General features: G+C 56.9%; 1 long non-coding RNA gene across 1 annotated transcript; it reads left to right on the top strand.

The window, feature by feature from the left end:
* The first annotated feature begins 5,202 nt into the window (after positions 1-5,202).
* Positions 5,203-6,092, top strand: LOC135310956 (uncharacterized). Its single transcript, XR_010370881.1, has 3 exons — positions 5,203-5,293; positions 5,613-5,672; positions 5,941-6,092. It is a non-coding gene; the product is annotated as an uncharacterized LOC135310956 (long non-coding RNA).
* The last annotated feature ends 6,172 nt before the right edge of the window (positions 6,093-12,264 follow it).

Raw genomic sequence — 12,264 nt, 5'->3', positions numbered from 1 at the left:
GGTCTGGCATGTGCAAAGACGGGGCTTCACAGGGGCTGTTCCTCAGCCTGGGGGGAAGGGACTGTCCACTCTTGAGCGCATAGCCCCCACCCCAGTGCCATGCAGAGACAGCACGCTGCAGGGAGGCTGCCCACCTCCCTGGGGTGACCTGGGGCTGCCCACCAGGCTCTTCCGGAGCACAGTGGCGGCAGAGGGTGGCATTTGCCCTCCTGCCTGGCCTCAATTTGGCCAGCGGCGTTTGTCCCAAGCCTGCAAGCCTGCGAGACTCCTAGGGCAGGAACCCCACTGCAGGCTTTGCTCGACATCACAGGAAGCCTCGAATGGACTGCGCGAGGGCAGAGTCCTGCCCCGGAGGTCAGCAGTGCTGCTTCTGCCGGAGCAGGTGTCTGCTCCCAGGGCACACCAGCAGCTTCTCTCTTCCCAGGTGCTGCTCAACTACACCAGGTCTGAGAGAGAAGTTGTGCGGGAGAGAGCCCTGGGGAGGATTAGGGTGCTGAGCCGTTTGCTGGCTGACCATGACGCACGGGAGGTAGGGAGCCAGGCACCCTCCAGCCAGGCCGTGTCCCCCTCCCTGTGCACCAGAGCAGCCTGCAGCTCTCCCCGCGCGGGGCCGCTGCCCACACAGCTGCTCTGGGAGCCACGGCCGGCACGGCCCTGCAAAGCCCTGACGCACCAGGGATCCAGCCCTGGACACACTCTTGGGTTCAGGGCTTTGGCGCCTGCTGCCTGCCCTCTACCCTTCTGCTGTTCTGCCTCCCTCGCCCAGGACTGGAGCCACTTTGGAAGAGACATGCACGCCCCTGACGGCTATGGAGACATCCAGATCCCAATCCTGGCACAGCTGATGGGACGTCTCCTCCTTTTCTTATATTCTGATGAAGAGCCAGACTATATAGTTTACCAGGCGCTAGATCACCTCAGAGTGTTCATCAAGAATCAAAAACGTAAGAGAAGTTGTGGTGGCTTCATCTGTTCGCACACACACGGCTCCTGATGGGTCTGCTTCTCTCCATGACATCCTTGGCCCCTCACAGCTGCTTCCCATGGCACCCCAGCTGTCATTTTGCTGCAGAAGATGAATGCTCTCCTGAAGTGCAGGGTCTGCGCTCTGCTGCTCTCCTTCCACCCTCCTTTCAGAACCTTGAACCGCGCTCTTTTGTGGAGCCCACAGCCAAAGCTACCGCTGCCATGTCTTCCCAGTTAGTGAAGAGCAGATCCATCTGTGCATCACCCCGGATGGTCCCTCCAGTGCTTGCAGCAAGAAGCTATTCCTGATGCCCTCCACAAACCTCCCTGACTGCTTGTGTCCTGCCATCTCGCAAGCAGATCTCGGGGCCCTTTGGTTAAGCTTGCTGGCAAAGCTACTGTGTCTTATTGACCCTTTCCTGTTTTCCCCGCTCTTTAGGCAGGGCAATGCTCAAGGATGAAGCACAACAGCTCCATTGGCACCTTGCGGAAACCTCCCTGCTTTCTTTGGACACCACTGAAGACACTGCCATGGTAATGAGCTCCCCCCTTGCTGGGACTCTTGCCCGTGGCATCAGCAGGGGACTTGTGTGAGCAAAGGCATCCAGAATCAGTGGGGCTGGTGCGGCCTCACCCTCCCTGCTGAGAGGGTTCCTGCTGTCCCGGCGCAGGGACGATGCGAGGGCTGCTCTCCAGTGTCCCAGCAGCAGCTCCAGCCCTCCTGGCCACCAGCAAGCCCCGCTTCTGTGTAGGGACAGCACACTGTGCCCATGAGTCCAGCCTTCCTCCCTCACCCTGGGGACCCCTCCTCTCATCCTCCCCCGCGCAGTGACTGCAACCCCTGCTGCCAGCTCTCCTGCAGGCGCTGCCGCCAGCACTGCCGGGCATCTCTGGCCAGGGCTGCTCGCACTGCCCCGCGAAGCAGCACCCCCAGGGCACTCGGTGTGACACGGCTTCCCTCCCTTCCTTCCTCCCACAGGCCTTTGCAAAATACCTCCAACCTTCAGAGAGGACAGACATCGTCCTTGTGGCCATCGAGGAGACGAGAGACTCCAGCATCTTTGACAAGGGGGAAGCAAGAAACATGCTGAATGTTTTCATGAGAAACCCTGACTTCTGGCTGGCAGATGTAAGTGGCCTGTGGCTGCATTGCCCTACCCTTCAGCCCTGTCAGGCCTTGCTCCTCCCTCCCTCCCAAGCCCAGGTGTAGGTGGCTCGAGCACCCAAAGCCACCTTAAGCCAGCAGGGAGGGATGGGAAGGGCAGCTGAGGAAATGGCTGCGCTCCACTGGCAGCACCATCCTCCCCTGTGTCCCCTCCAGGTGCCAAAGCTCATGAGGTGCCTCCATGAAAACCTGGAAGGCATCAACCGGGAGTCAGAGCAGCGGAGCGTGCTGTCACTGCTTCTCCTGCTGACCGACCGGTACCCCGCGCGAGTGGCCATCAGCCTGGTGAAGTTCTCTCCACCAGGACACAGGTACTGGCCCCAACAGCCAGGAGGGCTTGTTCCCTGAGGGGAGAGGGACGCGGAGCCCCTCTGGCTGCCAGACCCAAGGAATGCTGCAGGGACACCCCCGAGGAGCAGGGCCCTCCATCCCAGCACGCTTTCCAGCCCTGCTGGCTCCGCCAGGCCTGCAGCAGCCAAAGCTGGCCCAGGCAGCCCCGAGCCCTGCCACCACGCTCCTCCCAGCCCCGCGGGGAGCACCCCCTCAGCCCTCTCCTGCTGCCCGGGGCATCCCAAGCAAGGGGCAGGCTCTGCCTCCTGCGGGACCCTCCCAGGCCACGCTGCTGAGGCTGCGGCAGCCCTGCTCACCCAGCGCTCTCGCTTGGCAGCACGGGCATGGCCCTGTGGGAGATGGTGCTTCGCGTCCCCCAGGCTTTGGAGAACATCTTAACGGGACTCCTCAGATTGCACCGGTACCAGTGGTGGCGCAATCTTCTCAGCTCCAGCAGCGAGCCCACCTGCATCTTCCCCTCGCTTGTGAGTTACCAGGAAAGACCTTGATCCCCTCCAGCGAGCCTCGCAGGCTCTGCCAGTATCTCACTGCTGTGTTTCCTTCAGCTGATGGCCTCCGGCGAGTTCCCCTCAGAAGATTTTGGTGACCCGTCCCACAACGAGACCTATCGGAGGCACCCAAGCCTGGTGACAATCTCCCTGTTTCTCGGAGGCCTCACTGTGCTGTCACAGAGACCTGACATGGTGAGCAGGGCGTCGTCAAGGGGAGCCGTGCTGGCAGCCGGGGGGCTGGGGCGCTGGGTAGGGCCGTGGCTCGGCCTTGGCTGGGAGTCAGGGGGTGGGTGAGCGCTCCAGATGCCCACCCTGCCGTGGTGGGGCCTGGTGGCTGCCTGGGGAGCTCTCCAGGCACACAGGGCTACCGAGCCATCTGCTGCTCAGTGACCAGAGCGTTTTTGCCAGGGTGCTCTTTGACCATTTCACAAAAAGGAAACTCTGTCTTTCATACAGGCGAGAAAAATGCAGGTCCTCCTGCCACACGTCATGAAGGTGCTCGATGATGACAGCACGGAAATCAAGAAGGCGGCCCTGCTGGTCTTCAGAAACGTGGTGCCTCACCTGAAGAGGAGGCAGGCCAGCACCTTCGCTCTGGAGCTGGTGGAGAAGCTCCCACCCCTCTTTGACGATGTAAGGCTGATGTGGGAGACTGAGCCCCGCAGAGGGGCACTGGGCAATGACAGCTGTCCTTCAGCCCAGACCTGCGGGCAGCCCCGCGGGCAGCCCCTTCTGCCCTCCTCGCTCCCCTGGGCTCTCGTGGGATGGCTTCTGGGCATTGCAGCCGGGCACGGCTCCCCCTGACAGCTTGGTGCCGCCAAGCTGCCATCACACCTGCCATGCTCGTGCCCTTGGGCTAATGCTCACAGGGAGCCGGGAGTGGCTCTTTCTCAAGTCCCCCTCTCCTTCTCCCTAACAGGAGTCCGGTGAGACGAGAGAGCTCTCCATCAGCCTCTTCAGAGTCGCCGTGGAGACTGTGGTGGGGAATGGCAAGCGGAGGATGAAGGAGGAAGTGCAAAGATGCCTGCTCCCGCTCTTCTTTCGCTTGCACGATGAGGCGGACACCGTGGCCAAGGTAGAGATTTCAAAGCTGGCCAGTGACACAGGGAAGGCCGTGCTGACCCCTTGCGTTCAGGGGCAAGAGCTGCTGGCAGTCAGACTCTGGCAGTGTGTGTCACCTTGGGGTCCAGCTGCCCGAGGCACTGCAGACAGGGCAGAGCTCCCATCCGTCCCTGCACTGGGCCCACCACTGCCTTCCTCACCCCCCAGTGCCTCTTGCTGCAGAGCTGGAAGGGGAGGTGGGATCCCCTCCCACCCACACTCCCACTGCTCAGCCCTCCTCCAGCACAGCCCATAGCGAGGGTCCCTGCAGACCCAGCGCAAGCACGGGCACAGAAGCTGCCATGGACATTTCCAACACCTGCCTTGCCTGCTCCAGCAGGGCTCAGCAGCAGCCCGTGGCCCGAGGCGTGAACATGTGCGTCCCTACGGGCTTCCCTGCTGCCCCTGCAGGTGTGGAAGGCCAGGGCTTTGAGCTTCAATCCCTGCCCCTCAGGGCTGTGCCCAAGAGACCCCCACATGTTTGGGACAGGGCATGTCCTGCCTTCCCAAGGCCAGGACCACCCCAGGAGCAAAGCCACGGGGAGGGGGACGCCAGCTCTCCTTCCCCAGGCCGTGGTGCCATCTCCCAGCTTCTGCTGTTCTGCAGGCCTCCAGGGAAGCCCTCCTTGCTGGAGCAGAGCTCCTCAAGTGGAAACAGCTCAGACACCTGGTGCAGACAGAGCAGACATGGAGGATTGGAGAGTGTTTGGTGAGGACAAGCTGCAGGCCCCAGGGCCCAGGCTGGACGAGGGCTGCCCGCCGTGTCTGGGCTGTGGGCTCTGCACATGTGCCTCACCTGCCCTGCTGCAGCCCAGAGCCCACAGCCGTGAGCCGCAGCCGCCTTCCCTTCCCTGTGCGCAAGAAGAGAGCGCCCAAGGGCTCTTCTCCACGCCCCTCTCCCCTCCCCACACCCCGCAGGAGGGTGGAGGGTCGCAGCACCCCTGGGACACCTCTGCCTGTGTCTCTCTCTGCTCCTCAGCCCCACAGGGCCCCTGGCTGGGAGATGGGAATTGGCTGGGGTGGGGGGAAGGGGAACGGGGAGATGCTGGCAGGAGGGAGTGCTCCAGCCCACCGGGGAGGGACTGTGGCATGCCCATACCCTTCTGCTCTCTCCAGCTGGAGCAGAACAGGAGCAGGGCCGAAGGATACTGTCATCAGAGCCTGCCCTACCTGAAGGATGCTCAGGCCCCCTTGCGCGAGGCAGCCGTGAGGTTCATCGGTGAGCCACAGCCCCCGCAGCCCCTCTTTGGGCAGCCTGGCCCCAGTCCCCGCCGCTGCACTGGCACCAAGGAGCAGCCCTGCGGCTGCCCGAGCCCCAGCTGCCCCACGCAGGGCCTTGGCCTCCCTCTCCCAGCCCTGCCCACGCAGGTGGCCTTGGTGGCCGCCTCGCTCAGTCCAACCCCGCTGAGCTGCTGCTCTTCCCCGGGCTCAGCCCTGATGAGGGGGAGGAGGGCGTGCGGCCCAGCCGGCAGGGCGGGGGGCTGCGCTGCTGGGAGCGTGCTGGGGAGCAGGGGGGACTGACAGAGCTCTGTGCCTAGGGCTTGCCGCGCGGCCCCTGAGGGACCAAAGCAAGGAGAAGCTGGCCGAGATGTGCAGCGGTGAGTAGGGGCAGTGCTGTGTTGGCCGGGGCTGGAGGGGCAGGGGACAGAGCCTGGGCAGGGTGCTGCCATGGCTGGCCCTGCTCCAGGGAAGCGCTTCAGGGCCAGGGGAATGTGTCGGGGCATTTGGGGCATTCCTGTGCACCAGCAGCAGCAGCCGCTTTCTCCTGGCCAGGGAAAGCGGCAGGTGGGGCTGCCACGGTGTGCAGGGGATGCCTGGAAGCCTCTGCAGAGACAGCCCTTCATCTCGCCTCTCTTTCTGTCACAGCCCTTCAGTCCCTGCAGGAAGACAGCGACCTCTCCATCCGTTCCCTGGCAGCTCAGACCGTCCTCAGCCTGAGCTCTCCCAGGGTGCAGGAAAGAGTGTGACGCACCCAGCGAGCGCTGTGCTGCTGGTGCTGCTAAAAGCCAGGCAGAAGAGGTGCAGCCTGTCTCAGGGAAATGCCTCTCTTTGAATAAAGCCAGAGCAACAAACGCCAAACCCCTGCTCTCCCTCATGTGTGTATCTGTCACGCAGCGAGGGTAGGGCACGGGAAGGGTGGTCGGCTCCAGCCTCCCCGTGGGTCTGTGGGCATCGCAGCGAGGCCCCAGCAAGCACCTGCTGTTGCTGCTTCGCCACTTCCCCACGCCGTGATGGAGTCTGGCGGGTTTGCAAGCACAGTACGAAGGTGCTAAGGGGGCTGGAGGGCGACCGCAGGGGTCCTAGAGGGGCTAGAGGACAAAGAGAGTGCCTTGGTCGCCATGACTGCCTCAGAAAGAAAGGGGTCCTCGGGCCCAGCTGAGCCATGGGAGGCCCTGGGCCCTGACAAACCCCTCTGGAGGAGTGCTGAGGGGATACTGTAGAGTGGAGGGGGCCAGGCCCCAGTCTCGTGGGGTTTCATGGCTGCTAGAGGTCCTGCAGAAGAGGGGCCTGGGGTTGCAAGGAAGGCCCCCCGAGGGGTGCTGCGTGGGCTGGAGCAATCCTCACACAGCTACAGAGGCAAAGGGAGGAGTCCCTGAGGTTGGACTGTGCCCGAGAGCCCACCACTGGCCCCAGAGAAGGCCCACGGTGGGCTTTTGCGCCCAAGCAGGGCCAAGGGAGGGTTCCTGAGGCTCAAAGGGAGGGAGCAAGGAGGCGAACGGAGGGGTGCTGCGGGGATCGGGGGGCAAGCTGAGGCCTCTGGAGCACATCAAAAGGGGCACTGGGGCGCTGAGAGGTTCTGAGGGGGCAACTGCGTCAGGCTGAGGCAACCCCAGGGGCAACTGAGGCAACCGAGGGGTTCGGAGGGGACTAGCGGCTATGAGGAGGCCTCCAGGCCTCAGGGGACTGGAAGGGAAACATAACAAGTCTCCAGGGGATCCGATGGCAAAAAGAGAGTCACCCCCCCTTACATTTCCGAGGCAGCTGGGGTTTATCCACCGCTTTCCCATGCAGTCCCCAGCTCTCCCCAGTTGCCCTCAGCCAGGCAGCTCGCACGCCCACAGGCTACTGGGTAACTTGGAGTCTGCCTCTTTGGGGCAGTTGAGGGAAGAAGAGATGTCTGAGTCAACCGCCAGTACTGCAGCTCTGTGTCAGGAGGAGGACGACAAAAAGGAGAGGAATTTGAAAGAGAGGAGATGGCAGGAGTGACTTGGGACAAGGAGGAAGTTGGCAAAATTGAGCAGAAAATTCATCTACATTCCAGTGCTGGGACCACTTCAGGTTCTCCACTTAGTTGTGTCCCTAAGCTGGCCTTTTCTTTAACAGATACAAACCTCAATGCAAATTGAACACTTCGCAAACACACACACACGGGTGCGCGCACACGCACACTCTCTCTTACATATACACGAGAAGCAACTGCTTTTTGAAACATTCATTCTGTAGTTCTATAACTGGAACATTTTTGTGCACATTTGGTAAGGGGTGTCCCAACAAATGCATCGCACAACTCTGCGTCAGGGACAGGATGGGTCATGGCTGGTGGTTCTGTAACTCTAGGAGCAGAGTTCAAAGGCAAAGGTAACTGACCTTCATTCCCCTCAAGTGCAAATGTAACAGAATTCAGGTTTATTTGGCCATACCACCTGTAGGAAAATCATCTGACAACTACTGGCCTCTTTTCTGCTCTTTATAATTCTGCCTGTTTTTAACTAAAAGAAGCAGAAATGAAGCAGAAACTGGGCAGCAAGTGGGAAAAGATTACTATTTGATTCCCCAGTCAAGTCTGTCAAGTTCTGTACACCAATAGCTTGATGGTAATCAGAGTTTTAGTTTCAGCCATCTTGAATGCCATAAACACATTTACCATCATGTAAATATATGCATTTGCATAAAAAGTATTATCATCGCAGAAAAATCTCTCTCCAAATATTACTTATGCGGTGTTGATTCTTAAATGTTATACACTGTATGTGCGAAAGAGCCAAACAAAGCTTTAGTCAGGTGCACCTTCCCTCCAGAACACTAACAGAATTCAAATCGATGATTCTCTCCCTCTCCAAGCATGTAGCTCAAGATTAAACCTTGATGAAAGGCTGCTTACCTCTCATACTGTGAGCAACTGGGTTTCTGCTCCTTTCCTACCCATACCTTTCTAAGTTTGGACAACACACGATTGCTGAAAGTTGCTCTTGGATGCACATTTCCTGCACTAGCTGGTTTTGTTACTGTCCAGAATGGCTTTGGTCTTGTGGCTGTGAAGCAAGAGGGAAAAACGATCAGCCTTGTGTAATGAAAGCGATGGTGAGTTGTGCGTTATATTCTCCCCTGAAAAATTACCTCCTCTTGGTCCGGACGAAGGCAGATGGTAAGGCTTGGCTCTCCCTACAGCCAGCTGCCTCTGACCTCCAGGAAGGGTCTTGCCATGTTGGCCTGAGAGAGAATTTCTGGCAACTGCTCTCTGTCTCCAGTGAGGATGACCATCATTCTGATGAATGAAATGGGTAAAGCAAGAAGTTAACTAATTGCAAGAAATTAATTGCACAGATCTTTTGGTGCTATTTCAAATTAGTGAATACGCTTCCTCTACAGGTGCAGTAACATACACCACGGCACAGAACAGCAGCAAGTTCTGCCCATCAGCGCACACCAGAGATGTCTGAGTCAACTGCCGGTACTGTAGCTGTGTGTCAGTCAGGAGGACGACACAGAGCCAAAAGGAGAGGAATTTGAAAGAGAGGAGATGGCAGGAGTGACTTGGGACAAGGAGGAAGTTGGCAAAATTGAGCAGGCAGCAACTGCAGATCGTTTCCAAGGTCATTTTGGCAGCAGGTGAGGAAGTGCTGCCTGGTGCTGCGGGTGGTGTGTCCACTCAGATCTGCCGGGCCGCTGCCAGCTGAGCTGAGACCCCCGTGGAGGTGGCGAGCGTTGCTTCCTCCGATGAGATGCTTGTGGCGGAAGCTACAGCAGCCGGTGAGAACGTCGCTGCGAAGCGTGATGCTGCAGCACTGGCATCCCCGCAGGCAGAGGAACAGGAGCAGAGCACGACCGATTCCAGCTGTTTAGCACGCGCCATTTATCCGGCCGTGTTCGGGGAGGCACAAAAGACTGTCGGGTGAAGAACCGTGTGTGCCATGAGTCCCAGGGAGCTGATCGGACTCCTCTGGAAAACCACGCAGGGTCACTGGAAAAGCCGCCTCTGGTTGTGGGGGACTCTGCATGCAGCACACACGCATCTGAAGGTGGGACAAGTGCGGAGGACTCACTGCAGCACACAGTGCTGCCTTGTGCACCAGGCCAGCGTCGAGACGCACTGAGGCTATGCGCAAGCTAAGACACGTCTGCTGAGTGAGCTCAGTACTAAGTGAAAAACCTCCTGGTCTGAAGCTACCTGAAGACAGCACAGTGCCATACAGTAATGGGATACTGAAAGAGGATGGTCTAGACTTGTGCCGTGAGTGTAGCCGGCTGGCAGGGGTGGACGGAGGTCACTCAGGAGGCAAGGGATTTGAAAATCCTACAAAAACTTGCCAGCAGGGTGTCCCAGCTGCCTGGTGGCCAGTAGCTCTAGCCTACACATAAGCTGAAGTGCTGCGTATCTGATACGCAGCGAATGATGCCAGCCTTGCATCCTCCACGGCTCAGACCAGAACTGCTGCACACAAGTGGTTGTCCATGTTTCCAGGTCACAAATTATGACGCTGCAACAGGTCTGCCACGGATACAGCTGTGGAACCTGAGAGGAGATGAGGTGCGTACGTTGACATACTTATTCTTTCAACACTGTTAGACTTTTTATTGTTCGTCGGGAACTTGCCGATGTTTCTCCCTTGTGGTTTGCTCACCTTTCTGGCTTGTTTTCTTTTGTTCTTTATTTTTTGTTTGTTTGGGTTTTTTTTCTCCTCCCTTTAGGTGGTGCCAGTAAACAGAACTCTGGTGGAGAGAGGACTTGCTCAGTGACTTGACTATTAGCAATGTCCTACATGCCTCGACAACTCTTTCAACAGAGAAAAACAAGAGAAGAAATCTTGTTTTAAACTGATACAGTTTGGTTTGGCAAACTCTCCTAACAAGACTGACTTACACCAGAAACTCGTGTTGCTCAGCTGTTACCGTTTCAGTAGAAACACATACCTCATCTCAGTGAAAGGCAGCGTGTCAAAAGCCATCACGACAGATACCGTAGCTTTAAAGCAAAAAATGCTGCCTGGCCTCTACTCCAAAGCGGAGAGGAAAAAACCTCACGAGCTTGGGGTTTGCTTGAAGCTAGCAAATACCCCCAAGATGGTAACTGTGTTCGCGTTGGTGTTCAAGATGTAGGACGCCCCATGAACCCAGTGTTACTTTTCGGAAAAGTTACATTGCTTGTCCTTTTTTAACAGGCTGTGCCTCTGAAATTCATGAAGGTTCTTAAGGAGTTTAATGTTGAGTTATGGACTTCTTGTCTACGTTGTGCCACCAACCTGCTGTGCAAAGAGCCTTCCTTTCCTGACCTCTTGTGATGTAGAGTTGGGAATGGGGCTCAATGGGATAAGCAGGTGAGAGAAGATCCTAATGGCTTTTTCAGCCGATGCAGACAGGTCAAGCTTCAAATCTCCTGGGGTTGCTTTTGCCTCCAGCTGAAAACCGGCTTTATTTTTGTGATGAATCCCTTATTAGAAAGCCTTAGTCTGAGCACTAGTACTCAAGGCTGTTGAAACTGTGATATACTTGTGGAATTAATTTACTCTGGACTCCGGACGTCCCTTTTGTCACACCTGAGTGTTGAAAAGTGCAACTTGGGAGTCTGTTTCTGTTGCGCAGGCTATAAAATACCCTCTTTAAAATGCTGGCAGGGTTCGTGTTCAAGCCAAGCAGTGTGCTGATGTGAATTGGGGTCTGTCACGATCCACTGTTGGGTTGAACAGTTTGACAGAGGTTAAACCCTCTTGCTTTCCATGTGACCTCAGATAATTTTGGGAGGTTGGGGGTGGCTGGGCTTAACTTCTGATGGACCCCAATGTGTTATCATGACTAGTTCTTTTTACATTCTCAGAAACAGAATTAGGGCTCAAGATGGAGTCAAGTGCCAAGTCACTTTATTTGGCCAGAAATAGATGTGGGAGAGAAAAACAAAGAAAGAGAGAAAAAAGAAAGGTGAAAAAAAAGGGAACGAGAGGGAGACAGGGAGGGAGAGAGCGGGACTGTGGCTATAGCTACCACCACGGATTCGTCTGTCCATGTGGTCGGTCCGGGCGGTCCGGGTGGTCCCTGCGGTCTGGGCAGTCCCAGCAGCCCCTGCAGTCCCCGTGGTCTGGGCAGTCTGATGTATCATCGAGCCCAGTGGGGGGGTGGGAAGTTCCAGAACGCTCCCCATCTAGTTTCTCCCTTTATAGAGTTATCCTACTGGATAGTCAGTAGCTGTTGTGCATACCCCTGCCTCCCACTTGGCGGTGGGGCGCATGCCCTGTGCCGTCTCCAGAGGGTGCTTGAAAGTTCTAGAGGGTCCGAGACTTCCCCCCCCGTATGTTGCCAGTTGGCCTTGGGCCCGGGCGTATGCGTGGAGGGCGAGTACTCCGAGCTAACGGGGCACCCATTCCTGTCGGGTCGACCCTGGCGATTAAACTGTTCCGTTCAGCTGCCGTAGCGGTCAGGCTTTAGTAGTGAAACTTGCCTGCCAACAATGTTGAGACAAGTCTCTAGTCCCTGACACCACCCTGTGGCTCAACATTGCTGGCGAATATAGAGACAGGGGTGAGAGAAAGAATAGAAACAAAGGCAGAAAGATTAGATCAATAACAAAGATCTTAGCTATGAAGGCCAAAACATTGTAATAGTATCAACTCTAAACAAGGCCAATGCCTAACGTCAGTAACAATTCAGTTTTCAATAATTAAAAAAACAGATTTGGGAGACAAACAGTGTATGCAGTTTGGCCCGTGGATGACACAGGCTGATGTACAGCTCTGGTTTGTTTAATTCCATCCTGTGACACAGTGGGTACAAACTGTATATTTGCGACAGCACGTTGGATTAACTGAATGAAACCCAGGATGAGACATGGCAGAGCCAGTAACATTGCTAGACCACACAGTAGGTAAAATCAGGTTCGTTTAACCCAAGGACCTCCTGGAAGCCAGGAGAGAATGTCAGCATTCCAGCCTTCCCAGGTTTGGACAGGAACATGGGCTAATTTGCCTATTCACAGAATCA

The sequence above is a fragment of the Phalacrocorax carbo genome, unplaced genomic scaffold (genome assembly GCF_963921805.1).
Source record: "Phalacrocorax carbo unplaced genomic scaffold, bPhaCar2.1 SCAFFOLD_32, whole genome shotgun sequence".
Classification (NCBI taxonomy): domain Eukaryota; kingdom Metazoa; phylum Chordata; class Aves; order Suliformes; family Phalacrocoracidae; genus Phalacrocorax; species Phalacrocorax carbo.
Note: the sequence above shows the minus strand (reverse complement) of the source record. Positions and strands in the feature narration are given on the sequence as shown.